The sequence below is a fragment of the Suncus etruscus genome, chromosome 1 (assembly GCF_024139225.1).
Source record: "Suncus etruscus isolate mSunEtr1 chromosome 1, mSunEtr1.pri.cur, whole genome shotgun sequence".
NCBI lineage: Eukaryota > Metazoa > Chordata > Mammalia > Eulipotyphla > Soricidae > Suncus > Suncus etruscus.
Window position 1 is genome coordinate 68,552,623 of NC_064848.1, and position 14,380 is coordinate 68,567,002.

General features: G+C 37.5%; 1 pseudogene; it reads right to left on the bottom strand.

Annotated features, from left to right (window-relative positions):
- Nucleotides 1–9,234: 9,234 nt before the first annotated feature.
- LOC126008066 (probable ribosome biogenesis protein RLP24) lies at nucleotides 9,235–9,704 on the bottom strand (annotated as a pseudogene).
- Between the last annotated feature and the right edge of the window lie 4,676 nt (nucleotides 9,705–14,380).

Consider the following 14,380-nt stretch of genomic DNA (forward strand, 5'->3'; position numbering starts at 1 on the left):
TGGTTCCAGATGAATTTTGTGAATGCTTGTTCTAATTCTTTAAAGAATTGTGTCTGGATTTGGATAGGGATTGCATTAAATCTATATAGGAGTTTGGGTAGGATAGTCATTTTGATTATGTTAATTCTACCTATCCATGAGCATGGGATGTTCTTCCATTTCTTTAGATCATCTTCAATTTCTTTCTGGAGTGTTTTGAAGTTTCCCTGGTATAGGTCTTTCACTTCTCTTGTAAGGTTGATTCCTAGATACTTGATATTTTTTGATACTATCTTAAATGGAATTGTATTTTTAATCTCTCTCTCCTCAACTTCATTGTTTGTATATAGAAACGCTACTGTCTTTTGTGTATTGACTTTGTAACCAGCCACTTTGCTGTATTGGTTAATTGTTTCTAGGAGTTTTACTGTGGACTCTTTAGGTTTTTCGATGTATATCATCATATCGTCGGCAAAGAGAGATAGCTTGTGTTCCTCTTTCCCAATTTGAATTCCTTTGATTTCCTTCTCTTGTCGGATTGCTATTGCTAGGACTTCTAAGGTTATATTGAATAAGAGTGGAGAGAGTGGACAGCCTTGCCTAGTTCCTGATCTTAGTGGGAATGCTTCTAGTTTCTCACCATTGAGTATAATGTTGGCTGTAGGCTTTTCATAGATAGCTGTAACTATCTTGAGGAAGGTTCCTTCTAACCCTATTTTGCTGAGTGTCTTTAACATGAAAGGATGTTGGATTTTGTCAAATGCCTTCTCTGCATCGATTGATATGATCATGTGGTTTTTGTCTTTCATGTTGTTGATGTGGTGTATAATGTTGATTGATTTGCGTATGTTGAACCAACCTTGCATTCCTGGGATGAATCCCACTTGATCGTGATGTATGATCTTTTTGATGAAGTGCTGGATTCGGTTTGCTAATATTTTATTGAGTATCTTTGCATCTATGTTCATTAGTGAGATTGGTCTGTAGTTTTCTTTTTTGGTAGTGTCTTTGCCTTCTTTGGGAATGAGTGTGATATTAGCCTCATAAAAGGAGTTGGGGAGGATTCCTGTTTTTTCTATGGTTTGGAAGAGCCTATGGAAAAGTGGTAGTAACTCTTCTTGAAATGTTTGATAGAATTCACCTGTAAATCCATCTGGGCCTGGGCTTTTGTTCTTAGGGAGTTTTTTAATTACATCTTCAATTTCCTCTGAGGTGATTGGTCTGTTTAGGATTTCTAGATCTTCCTTTTCCAGTCTTGGAAGAGGGTGTTTTTCCAAGAATCTATCGATTTCTACTGGATTCTCTAGCCTAGGTGAGTATAGTTGTTCATAATATGATCTCATGATATGTTGTATTTCTTGGGGTTCTGTTGTAATCTCTCCCCTTTCATTTGTGATCCTATTGATTTGGGTGTTTTCTCTCTTTTTTTTTTGGTGAGTTTTGCCAGTGGTTTGTCTATCTTGTTTATTTTTTCGAAAAACCAACTCCTGGTCTCATTGATTTTTTGTATTGTTTTCTTGGTTTCTATGTTGTTTATTTCTGCTCTGGTTTTTATTATTTCTTGCCTTCTGGATGTGGTTGGACTTCTCTGTTGCTGATGTTCCAATTCTTTGAGGTGATCTTTTAAACTGTTGGTTTTGTTATTTTCCTGATTCTTGACATAGGCCTGAATTGCTATGAGTTTCCCCCTAATTACTGCTTTTGCTGTGTCCCATAAATTTTGACATGTTGTCTCTTCATTGTCATTTGTCTCAAGGAATCTTTTTATTTCTTCCTTGAGTTGTTCTTTGATCCAGCTGTTGTTGAGCAGCATGTTGTTTAATCTCCAGGTATTAGTTTTTCTCCATTGCTTCTTCTTGACCTCAATTTTGAGCTCTGTGGCATAGTGATCTGAGAGGGTACTTCTAATGATCCTTACCTTTGTGGTCTTATATAGGTTGGCTTTGTATCCTAATATATGGTCTATTCTGGAGAAGGTTCCATGTGGGCTTGAGAAGAATGTGTATTCTGCTTTCTGGGGGTGGAGGGCTCTATATAAGTCTATTAGCCCTAAATCTTCTAATTTTTCATTCAGAGCTCTTATTTCTTTGCTATTTTTCTGTTTGGTGGATCTGTCCAGTGGTGATAGTGGAGTATTGAGGTCCCCTGCTATTATCACATTTCCCTTCATGTGTTTCTCCAGGTTTGCCAGTAGTTGCCTCACATATTTTGCTGGCTCTACATTAGGTGCATAGATATTGACCAGGGTTAGTGTTTCTTGATCTAATGTTCCCCTGATCAGTAAGTAGTGACCCTCTTTGTCTCTGATCACTTTCTTGAGGTTGAATGCAATTTGGTCTGATATAAGAATTGCTGTCCCTGCTCTTTTTTGTTTTCCATTGGCCTGAATAATCACTTTCCATCCTTTTATTCTAAGCCTGTGCTTATCCTGCATCTGTAGGTGTGTTTCTTGCAGACAGCAGAAGTCCGGTTTATTTTTCCTAATCCAGTTCTCTACTATGTGTCTTTTAATTGGAGAGTTTAGTCCGTTAACATTTAGGGAGATTATTGAGAGAGAGGATTGTTGTGTAGTTGTGTTGTGTAGGGTGGTTTTTGTTACAATCGGGGGTTTGGATTGTGTAATTCGTCTTTGAGTAAGTCGTTTAGGATCGGTTTTGTTTGCACAAATAGTTCAAATTCGTTCTTGTTTGAGAATGTTTTTAGTCTATCCTCCCATATGAATGTAAGTTTTGCTGGGTATTGGACCCTAGGTTGGAAATTTCTTTCATTCAGTCGTTTAAATATGTCATTCCATTGTCTTCTTGCTTGATTTATTTCAAATGGGAGATCTGGTTTGATTCTTATGTCCCTACCTTGGTACTTGAGGTTTCTTTTCTTCCTTATTGCTTTAAGGAGTTCTTCTTTCTCTTTGTTTTTTGCCAATTGGATTACCATGTGTCTTGGTGTTTGTTTATTGGGGTCTATCTTATTGGGAACTCTTTTTATTTCCTGTATTGGCATTGCAGTATCCTTCCAGAGGGTGGGGAAGTTCTCCGCTATTATCTCTCTGACTACTTGTTCTTCCCCTTTCCCTACTTCCTCCCCTTCTGGTATACCCACAATTCTTAGGTTGTTTCTTTTGTCCTTTTTCATTAGATACTGGACCTTTCCTTCCAGTGCTTTGCCTTTTATTTCTTTGTTGGTTTCTTGATCATTTTTTGTTTGCAGTTTTCCTTCGAGTTCTTCAATGTGTTTCTCCAATTCTGTGTTTCTGCTTGTAAGGCTTGTTACTTTGTCTGTTAATTCCTTCACTTCTTTTTGTATGGAATCTCTCATGTTCTTTAACATTTCTTCTTTAATTTGGCTAATTTGTTCATCCATAGATTTCTTATACTCGATAGCTAGGGTTTCTCTCATTCCTTTTATTAATTCTTGCATTTCCTTCCTCATGGCTGCTTTTAGGTCTTCATCGCGTGTATCTGTGTATTTTGGTGGACTTGGAAGCTTGCAAGAGTTTGTCACCATATCTCCAGATATTAGTGATTTCCTTGATTTACGCATATTTCTTTGTATTTAATGGTGTGTTTTAGAGTGCTGTGCTTCTAATTTTCACCTTTTTTGATCCCCTGTGGTGTGGGAGTTGGTTCCCTCCCTGAGGGTGGATCTAGAGGGACTTTTGGGTGAACTCGCTGAGGTTTTGATCCTCCTGTACTCTTTATGTGGCCTGGTTAGTTGTTTTCCTCTTTTGTTGGCAGCTAGTACTGGCCCTTTCCTGACCACAGTGGTGGGGGGCACTGTTTCTCCTCTCCTTTTTCTCCTCTCCTCTACTAGTTGGAAGTCAGTCTTCCTCTTTATTCCTGTCAGCAGGTGTAGTTCCGCTTCTGGCCACACTGGTTGCGGGCGCTGTTGAGCCTGACTCTCTGTTCCCTCCCTTATCTGGGGGTCAATGAAGCTCTGCTCCTCCGAGTTACCGCGGAAGAAATTCCCCCAGTCAAGCCCTCCCGGTAGCTGCTCTCAGCCCTAGGGGGGGTCTCAGGTCCACTCTGGGGCTCGGGGCTAGGTTGCTCTAGGTTACCTAAAGGTCCAGGGGGCAGGCCCAAGCTCACCTAGTCTATTCGTCCCACCTGTCCCAGCTGGGCAGGTGACTCCGGCCCACTAGGTACTAGGGAATGTCCTCCCCAGTCTACGCTCGGGTCAGGTGGGATGAACTCTGGGGCCTGGAAGTTGAGGCAACGGGTGGTGTGGTCTCTGTGCCAACAAGCTGGCCTCTGCAGTCTATGGGGGGGGGGGTCGCGCGCAGGGTGGCTGGCGGCTGCGGGTCGTCCACGTGTGAGCGCCCTAAAACAGTGCACTCACCATGGACGCCGGGGTTCGCTATTCCCCGTTGGCGCGTCGCGCGCAGGGTGGCTGGCGGCTGCGGGTCGTCCACATGTGAGCGCCCTAAAACAGTGCACTCACCAGGGACGCCGGGGTTCCCTATTCCCCGTTGGCGCGGCTGGCCTCTGCAGTCTATGAGGGGGGGGGGGGGTCGCGCGCAGGGTGGCTGGCGGCTGCGGGTCGTCCACGTGTGAGCGCCCTAAAACAGTGCACTCACCATGGACGCCGGGGTTCCCTCGAAACACACACATTTTATGTTGAAATCAAAAAATATTTTTGTAATGGAAAATATAAATTTATTTAATTGGTACCTCAATACATGCCAATAGGGAAAAATCAGAAATGTTAGCAATTCTGCTCTTTATAAAATAATGCTATATGATAGACATAAAAAACTGTAGCATTTTCCTGCATTTTTAGATATAACCCAATATTGTTTATTTGTAGTTGTTAATTAAGTTATTAACCATATTAATTGAGCTATTCTCCTGGTTATATTACTTAATTAACTTGTAGGATACAAAACTTTTACTTACTTTATTTTTATATATAAAATCTTTGTTTAAGCACCATAATTACAAGCATGATTGTAGTTGGGTTTTAGTCATAAAAAGAACACCCCCTTCACCAGTGCAACCTTCTCACCACCAATGCCCCTCACCCTAACCCCCCCCCACCCCTGCCTGTATTCGAGACAGGCATTCTACTTCTCTTACTCATTAGCATTGTCATGCTATTTGTTAGTGCAGTTATTTCCCTTTCACCACTCTTTGTGGAGAGCTTCATATTGTGAGCCAGTCCTTCCGGCCCTTAAACTCTATTGTCTCTTGCCTTATTACAATAATGTCATTTATTTTTTAAAACCCATAGATGAGTGAGACTATTCTCTGTCTATCTCTCTCTCTTTCTGACTTATTTCACTCAGCATAATAGAAAAAATATTTTATTTATAAAAGTAAAGGAAGGGAAAAAAGTTGAGAAGCTCCCAATTGTTGGAGGATATCCTCAAGAAGGATCCATCCATACACACTTATTTTATTAAAACTTTATGGTATGGCCAAGTTCTTTAATTACTCAGGCTCAGTACTTTAAGAGAATTCAAAAACTGTGTCTCATAAGTAATGGTTCCCAGCAACCTCACTACCACCAACTCTTCACCCAGAGTCACATGCAGCAGGGGTACAAAAGAGAAACAAGACTGGTTATCCCAGCACATTAAATTATGTCACACTGCCCACTGCTTTTCAAAGATCAGGCCTCTTTTAATTCAGGAAAACCTCACAAGTCCCTAAAACCTTAAATTTTCAGACTAAAAAAATTTTGTCCAAATTACTGTAGTTGTTATCAGACTTTGGGGATTCACCAGAGCAGCCCAGGCTGAGCTCAAGGGCTCTTGTCTTACTTCCTCCGTCTTCTTTACTAATCCACCTTCTCCAGAACATAATAATACTTACTAACTTTGTAATCAAATTGTGGAAGGTATTTAAATTGATTTGTTATAAATAAACTATTTTTGTTTTATTTTTATTATTAATATAGTTTTAAAATAAATAATTTTTATTTTAATAATGTTTAAAATAATTAAAAATTTTTTAAATTTTAATTGTTCATGTGTCTTTGGACCATTTATATTTCTCCTTTGAAGAAATTCTGTTCTATGGCAAATGGTTTAGCTTTAGCATTAATCACATCCACATTGAATCCCATTATTCTAATCAGAGCACAAAGATTGTTGCTTTTTATATAGTGTATTATAGAAAATCAGCCCTGACGATCTCAAATGATGATTCACCTAATTTATTTGCCTTTAGGACAAAATAATATTGTGCCCAACTACTACCACCACCCATTTTGTATCTGCTCTCAGATAGTTTTGTATTGTGAGAGACTTGTTCTTGCTGGAAAATGGATGAGTACTAGGCCACACAGGAAGAAGCTGGCCTCAGGTAAGAGTATCTCCTGAGAGCACAGCCCAAGTCATGTAGACCAGAAGACTCCACTATCAAGTGAGATAAGCAGGAGTGCTGAGTCAAACCATGTCCTGAGTGTTGCATGAGTCCTGAGAATTTTATGGAACCCTGGTTCATCGATGGATATACCAGTACTCTGAGAAGGATTGAAAGACAAGATGACACAGCTTCATTTCTCCACTGAAGCTGTCACAGTGAATTTCATTAGCACCACACCTGGTAGCAAAAGGAAAAAGAGAAAAAGATAGTAACTTCAGGGACTCTAACTAGCTTATGGTTTTTTGCTGAGAGAACACACTTCTTTCTGGAAAGTAAAAAATTTTACCTTTCATTCTTTTTCCTTGCAATATTTTTTGGTTTGATTTTTATGAGAAAGCTGATATAAGGTACATTGATATCCTTTTATTATGTTAGTTTCCTGACTAGGGCTCTTTGATATTGTCTTTTTCATAAACCAGGAATCTGCTAAATAGCAGATGCTCAAAATATATTTGTGGGGTTAAGAGATTTTCTATGTGGAGGAACAATGCAAAAGTGTCTAATATTCTCTATGTGCGATGGTCTCCACTTTTAAAATAATTACCATATTATAAAACAAATTTCTTAATTAGAGCTGCTTATGATTCTAACATATTTTACAAAGGGATTTATTTGAGCTCAAATGCTTAGGAACCAAATACTAGTCACTTAAAGTGCACCAGGCACTTTAAAGGAGATACAAATAGGTCATGATTTCTGCATAAAGGAAGTTTAATTCATTGTGTCAAGAAGGAAATAATTTGCAAAGAGCTGGCTAGTCCAAACAATTATGACATACTAAAAATCAGATGTGCACATTGTGATAAGAATATTAAGGAGATAGCAATGTGACAATAAAGAAAGCTTTGAGATGGGATGATATCTGAAGTAGGTCAATTGATTGATCCCCTTATATATCATTTTTCCAGGATCTATAGAGAATCTATGGCATCCCTATAGGTTTGATCTCCTTGCAAATATTTCTTTAACTACTATAAGTTGATATATGATAGAAACGGAAATGTGAACATTTTGTGCATATATCGTTCAATGAGTTATTCCCCAGATGGGCACATTCCACAATTCAGGAAACATAACCCCATTTTTCTTCAAGAATCTTCTTCAAGATTCTTCACAAGGGGCCGGAGAGGTGGCGTTAGAGGTAAGGTGTCTGCCTTGCAAGCGCTAGCCAAGGTTCCCCCAAGCCAGGGGCAATTTTTGAGCGCTTAGTAAACCCTGAGCATCAAACAGGTGTGGCACGAAAAAAAAAAAAATTCTTCACAAGACTTCTCTTGTTCCTTAAAAGTTCTCACTTGCTTCTTTCTAAAATAACAGTTGTATTTTATCTCTATTTATTATGTTTTTTTCTTGGGCCTTATTTCTTTGGCCAAAAATATTTTATTTAATTTATTTATTTATTTATTTATTTTAGCCATAGATTAATTATCTTTAAAAAGATATAAGAAAAGAGCTGGGAACCAGGTTTGATCCCTAGCACTACATATGGTCCCCAGAATGGCTAGGAATGATCCTTATGCACAGAGCAAGAAGTAAGTCCTGAAAACAGACCTGTGGCTAAAAATAACAACAGAAATACAAGTAGTCCACAAAATACTGAGAATATAGCATAAGGTTTATGAATATAATGTCAAAGTACACCAGCCAATGATACTATTAAAATATAAAAAATAGCTTTTTGTCCTTCTTTAACTTTAGAAGTAGTTTATTTTATTTTATTTTTAAAAAATATATAAAGATACTACCCATATATTTAATTTGAACAAATTTCTGACTTTATTTTAAAAATTAAAGGCATAGTTTCCCTCTGCTCCAAAATCTATGTGAAAATTGAAAAAGAGCTTATATTACCAGAAACAATCTCAAGTTAGAGTTGAGTATTATCCAGGTTACATGTGTAACTACCCAATAGATCAATTAAGTTAAGTCAAAATAGTTCAATGTAATTAGTCCTCAATACATGTGCCCATTATAATTTTCTGAAGTCAAAAAAGAAAACAGTGGCTGGAGCAATAGCACAATGGAACGGTGTTTGCCTTGCATGGGCTGACCCAAGATGAACCTACGTTTGACCTCTGATGTCCCATATCATTCCCTGAGCCAGGAACAATTTCTGAGTGCATAGCCAGGAGTAACCCCTGAGTGTCACTGGGTGTGGCCCAAAAACAAAACAAAAAAATCAAAACAAGAAAGCAAATGTAATTACTTAATTGTCACAGATTGTTCACTCCTCATTATATTCCCCTTCTACACATTAATAAAGAAAATATTTTAATTCAAAGAAAATTTTATGTTACTAATATTTGTCAGTTATTAATAAAAACTACCAATACCATATCCAGGTAGTATGACCCACAGTATGACCTTCATTTTTTTCAAGACTTGCATAACTATATGTCAGTGACAGTTTTATAATGAGATATAACCTAATACCTATACTAACTTATACTTTGGAGTTAGTAACAAGATAGACAGATCTTCAAACCTTTAATTTACACTGGTAAAGGGGGGTATTCTTTTTATAACTTATACCCAATTACAAACATTTTTGTAATCATGGTGTTTAAATAAATGTGCTACTTAAAGAAAAAATTTTAATTTAAAAGAACTTATCAAATATTTAAAGAAAATAAAACAATAATTTAGAAGTTTCCAGTAGCCAAAGAAGATTTTCAAATGCCTTATAGAAATGGTTATAGGCTGGGGCTGCAGTGGCAACGCAGCGGTAGGGCATTTGCTTTGTACGCCACTGCCCAGGACTGACCTGGGTTCAATCCCTCTGCATCCCTTATGGCCCCCCAAGCCAGGAGGAATTTTTGAGCGCATAGCTAGGAGTAACCTCTGAGCGTCACTGGGTGTGGGCCACCCCCCAAAGTTATAGGCAATCGGATTTTTAAACATATTCCATGTCCACATCCTGTTGCAATTCTAGCCTTTTTCTTCCAGCTGCTTTCCTTTGCCTGTAATAGGGTCGAGCATAAGATGCTTATTTGGCTTTGCTTCTTTGATGTCTTCAACTTTCTGCAGTTCTTTATTTTTCTTCAATCTGTTCATTATAAGTTTAGCTTGCTATTTTTTCTTGACCTTTTTTGACTATTTTCATTCTATCAATGGTCTTATTCCATAGCTCTCACTGGTACTTGATAAGTTTATTTCTTTGGATTTCAAATTAAAATAAATTATCCACTGTAAGCTTTTTACCTTTTTGAAGCTTTCCTGAAGGCTTTCATCAGCCTCACTTTTCATATTTTCTTAGTTTTTATGGCACTAGAATTTACAGGATCTGAATGTAATTGCAATCATTCCAAATGAACATTATGTCATGGCCAGAGTAAAACAGAAATAATACTTCTAAATCTTCATATTGCACATGCATGGGTCCATCAGGCAAAATGGTGAACACAAAGATGTGGTCTTTAATTTGCCTTTATATGAAACCATTTTTCAGTGTATTTAGCAAATAAGGACATCTTTAGTTGTAGCTTGCCAATAAAGTTTTGCATTGTACCATCAAATTGGAATGATTATTTGATGAAGTACTTTTGTTTAGATGTGTATTTCATTATCTGTGTTAGACATAGCCTACCATTTTCTTCTAGCTTGAAGTGTTGTATTAGATTTAGAAAGTTCTTCTGTGATTTTCATGGAAGCTTTGCTTATAGATAACTTTTGGATTTTTGAAAAAATTTTGGGAATCTTTGGCTCTTTCTATGATCTCTACTTTTGACTCTGCCATATTACTATGTTTTTGTATTTTTCTATTTGGGTTTATTCTAACAGGAAATCTTTGAGTTTCCTGGATTTGGAAGTTCATAAGTCAAACCTCTAATTACAGAAGTTTTGAGCTATATTTTTCTCATCAAAACTCCTTCCATAATTGTCTCTTTTCTTCCAGGCTTCTATAATTTGTAAGTTATTTCTTGTCTAGCTGCTCATAACTCTCCGATGTTTTATTTGATTTTCTTTATCTTTTTTCCTTCTGTTTTTTTTTTCTGGGTGGTTTCATACACTTTGTCTTCTGGCATACTGATTCAGTCCTCTGCTTCTGTTGTTTATTCCTTCTATTGTGCCTTTTAGTTCTAATAGGCACTTCAGATTGGTGATTTTTGATTGAAGTTTTCTCATACTTTACTTGTTAGAACTGTCCTCTATTGTTTTCCACAATTCATTGAGCAGCCTAATCATTGTTCTTTTGAAATTCTCATACTGGTTATAGGAGAAGTCTTGTGTGCATGGGGCCTTTCCAAAGCTTTTGTTGCAAGTGAATTAATGCAAGTGAATTTCCTCTGCTTCTTTATTATGTCTGGCAGTGCAGTGACACTATATTGAAGATGGACCTCTTATTACTCTATCTGCTGAGCTACCTCCCACAATTGAGGGTCAGGTCAAAGGTCCTCATGAGGTCTGGATTAGAAATTCTCATTGGGTCTAATAGAGCAGGATATTCAATTCTCTATCCACTAACCTGCTTCTGGAATGGAGAGAGCCAGGAAAAGATACTTGCAGGATCTAATTGTGGCAGGTACGGAAAGCTGCCAAAAGCAATTTTGGAGAATAGTCCTTTATTTCCATCCAAATGAGCTATTGTTACTCATTTTCATGTGTGATAGCATTTTATCATATAAACAGTAAATTTATTTATACTTACTAATGCTGCTGCTGGTGTTTTTTAAGTTTTGGGCAATTTCAGTTACTGACATTTTTGTTTATATCCTTGGTGGACATGGGTATAATTCTAAATAAGCTTTAATTCCCAAACATTTGAAGACTGACTGTACACAAAAAACATCATTTCCTCCTAATTGAGTGTGAAATCTTAGAGCCTAAGGTGATGAGCTGAAATCTATCAGTGATAGTTGTATATATATACAAACATAGGTGAAGGTTTAAAGGACACATGCAGATAGCCTGACTATAAGCAGAGCATATTTTTAGCACAACAGGAGTACTTGATGGAATCTCCTTGGTTCTATAAATAAGTTTGATATACTACTAAGAATAGTATTTATTCTATTCCATGTCTCTGATTACCAACTTTCATCATGGTAGTGGTGCTCAGTGATTACATACAGCAGTGCTTTGGGTACTACATAGATGGATGGATGAATCCCAGAGTCTTGTACCACCACTTGAGATACATTTTCAGTTCTTGAGTATCATTTTAACCACAGAATTGGGCCAAGCAGAGCCCAGGTGATCTGGGAAGACTTTTGTGCAACTTAAGCCAGACTTTAGCCCCGATTTGTTAGAATATTTTTAAGTTGCTAATACCATTATTTGACACCCATCCATTTAGTCAGTAGCAGTTTAAACCCAGTCACCTTGAATCAGTCGCAAAAAGTCCCAAAGGTTTATTTAATCCTTATATTTCACAACACAATTTATAGCATTCAAATATTGAGTTAGATTTTGGGATGGCATTTATCAATCCAGCCATAATATGCTCTCAGCATTTTTCTCATCATCACTGTCATCTATCTTGGCAGTAAAAGTGCTGCTGCTTTTTACCTCTGTTCCGTATGATCAGATCAAATCACTTTTTCTTTCCTGTCTTAAATTTCAGCAGTACCTGAGAACTCATATATATGCACTTCTTTAAAGCTTTGTAATCAATTTGCCTCTTCAAATATACTGTCATCCACCAGGATATGCCTCAAATGTGGTCTTTGACCTTTCCAAACATCTGAATCGCTTACATGAATAAGGAATATGCATAAGAAATATTACATATTTCAAAGCAAAGGTCAAGTTTCTTAAACCATTTTGATTCCATATGTTCATGGGGGAAATGATTAAAATACTGTGATCTTAGGTGGTGATGGGAGAGGGTAGAACATTTATAGGACTCAACAAACTGGATTGCTCTTGAATAGTGAAATCCCTTGGATTCTAGTCTATGAGGTAGAAATTCCCAGGATTGATGGTGATATGAGCTCTATCTTGGTCCTCACAGTTTCTAATATAGGCTACAAACAATAAAGTCATTCAGACCAACCTCACTTACTTTTATAACCTGTGACTCTGAAATCTGTTAAAATTAAACAGATGAAGTTTATGCTCCTAATACATTACAAAATCTGATATGGGTTTTGAGAAGTTTTAGCATCAGTCATTCCTCCTGTCCCAAAACCTCAAATTGTGCTGATGCCAAAGCAGAAAAAAAAATCAATGTCTCTGAACACAGGCAACTTTGAGTTTTCACCAGAGACACCACCTTATGATTTTCAGGCTTTCTCTCATCTAAAATGAGATATAATACTGCTTCTTTGCAAAACCAGAGTACAGGAACAGCACATTGAACAACGAGAGCTCATTAAGTGGCAACTAAATAATAATTTGGAAAATCTTGGAAGCAATAATTGACTACTAGATATTAGGAAGGAAAGATCACATTAGAAATTTAGTCTTGTGAATTTGCTAATCAGTGGTTTGCAATCTGAGAAGCATCCCAGACATACTCTGAAAATACATAGTTAGAACCAAGGAAATGCAAACAACATTGTCTAGCAAACCAGAGGGATAGTACAGGTATTGAAGTATTTACATTGCACATTAATGTCTTCAGTTCAATACCTTGTGCCACATAGTTTTTTGAGCATTATTGAATGTAGCCTTGGAGACCCCAGGTAAAACCATGTGTGACCTAGAGACTCTCTAGGGTGAGCATCATAAGGGTAGTCCTAGTTGTCATCCACATCTAAAACCAGAAGAGTGTCACATACCCTAGCATTGATCCACTAGACTAGTCCAAATTGCCAAGAATTCCTAGGAAGGGCCCCCAGGTCCTCTGAGTTCTGCACAGGAGACCCCTTCAAATAAATAAAAGGCGGGATCAAAGTGATAGCACAGCGTATAGGGTGCTTGTCTTGCACATGAGCAGCCTTGCACCTCGTATCACATATTGTCCCTCAAGCCTGCCAGCACTAATTTCTGAGCACAGAGCTAGGAGTAACTCCTGAGTACTGCCAGTGCCGAGTGTGGTCAAGAAAAACCAACCAGGGGACGGAGAGATACCACAGCAGTGGGGTGTTTGCCTTGCGTGTAGCTGATCCAGGATGGACCTGATTCGATCCCAGCGTCCCATGTTTTCCCCCTAATCAGGAGTGATTTCTGAGCGCATAGCCACGAGTAACTCCTGAGTGTCACCAGGTGTGGCCCAAACACAAAACAAAACAAAACAAAACCCAACCAAACAAAAGGATAAAAGGTAAAAAGCAGCTTTGTCTTGGGAAACTGAATAAAATTTTACATCAGCCCACCAAATTATGAAAGTGTCAAGAGAGTCTTCAGCTAAATATAAATATAGACACTGTCCAGATGGTCATATATTACTATTTCAAGGGCATATTCTTTCTTTTACTTTATTTAAAGACCATGTATTACATAGTTGACATAGTTGATCATAATACATTTGTTTCGAGGTAAACAGAAATGAAATTATTTTTAAAAAATAAAAATTAATAAATAATAAAAGAAAAGAGAAGAAAAGGCAGGAAAAAAGAGTACAGCAGAGTACTTCATCTCACAATGAGGTCAAGTCACTGTCAAAAGCTTAGTAAGCTCTTTTTACTAGTTGATCATTGTTACATCTTTTGTTTCTGAACAAAAAGAGGCTTCAGATACATATTGGCATTCAAATTGGTGTGTTCCTATGGAGAATAACAGTAATAATAATAATAATAATAATAATAATAATAAAGAACTCCTGAAGTTATCACATGGCTCAACTGTGGGCATGTGATCCACGAATTCCAAGCACTAGTCCTAATAATGCTTTTGTAAAGTGTGTTTTCAACAACCAGGACTTCCAGAAATACAAAAAGGTAGGGGGACGGTACCTGAATTCATAAAAAAAAAAAAAAGTCCTGGAGATAAAGAATGGGTTCTTAAGCAGTTTCTGGGAATGAGGTAAGGCAGCAAAGTCCATGTTGCAAGAATTTCCAATTGCTTAGATCCTGGTTTTGGGTGTTAAGTGAACAAACTAATTGTCTGCAGGCCAACCAAGAAGCCAATCAGGAGACAATCTCATATATTATATC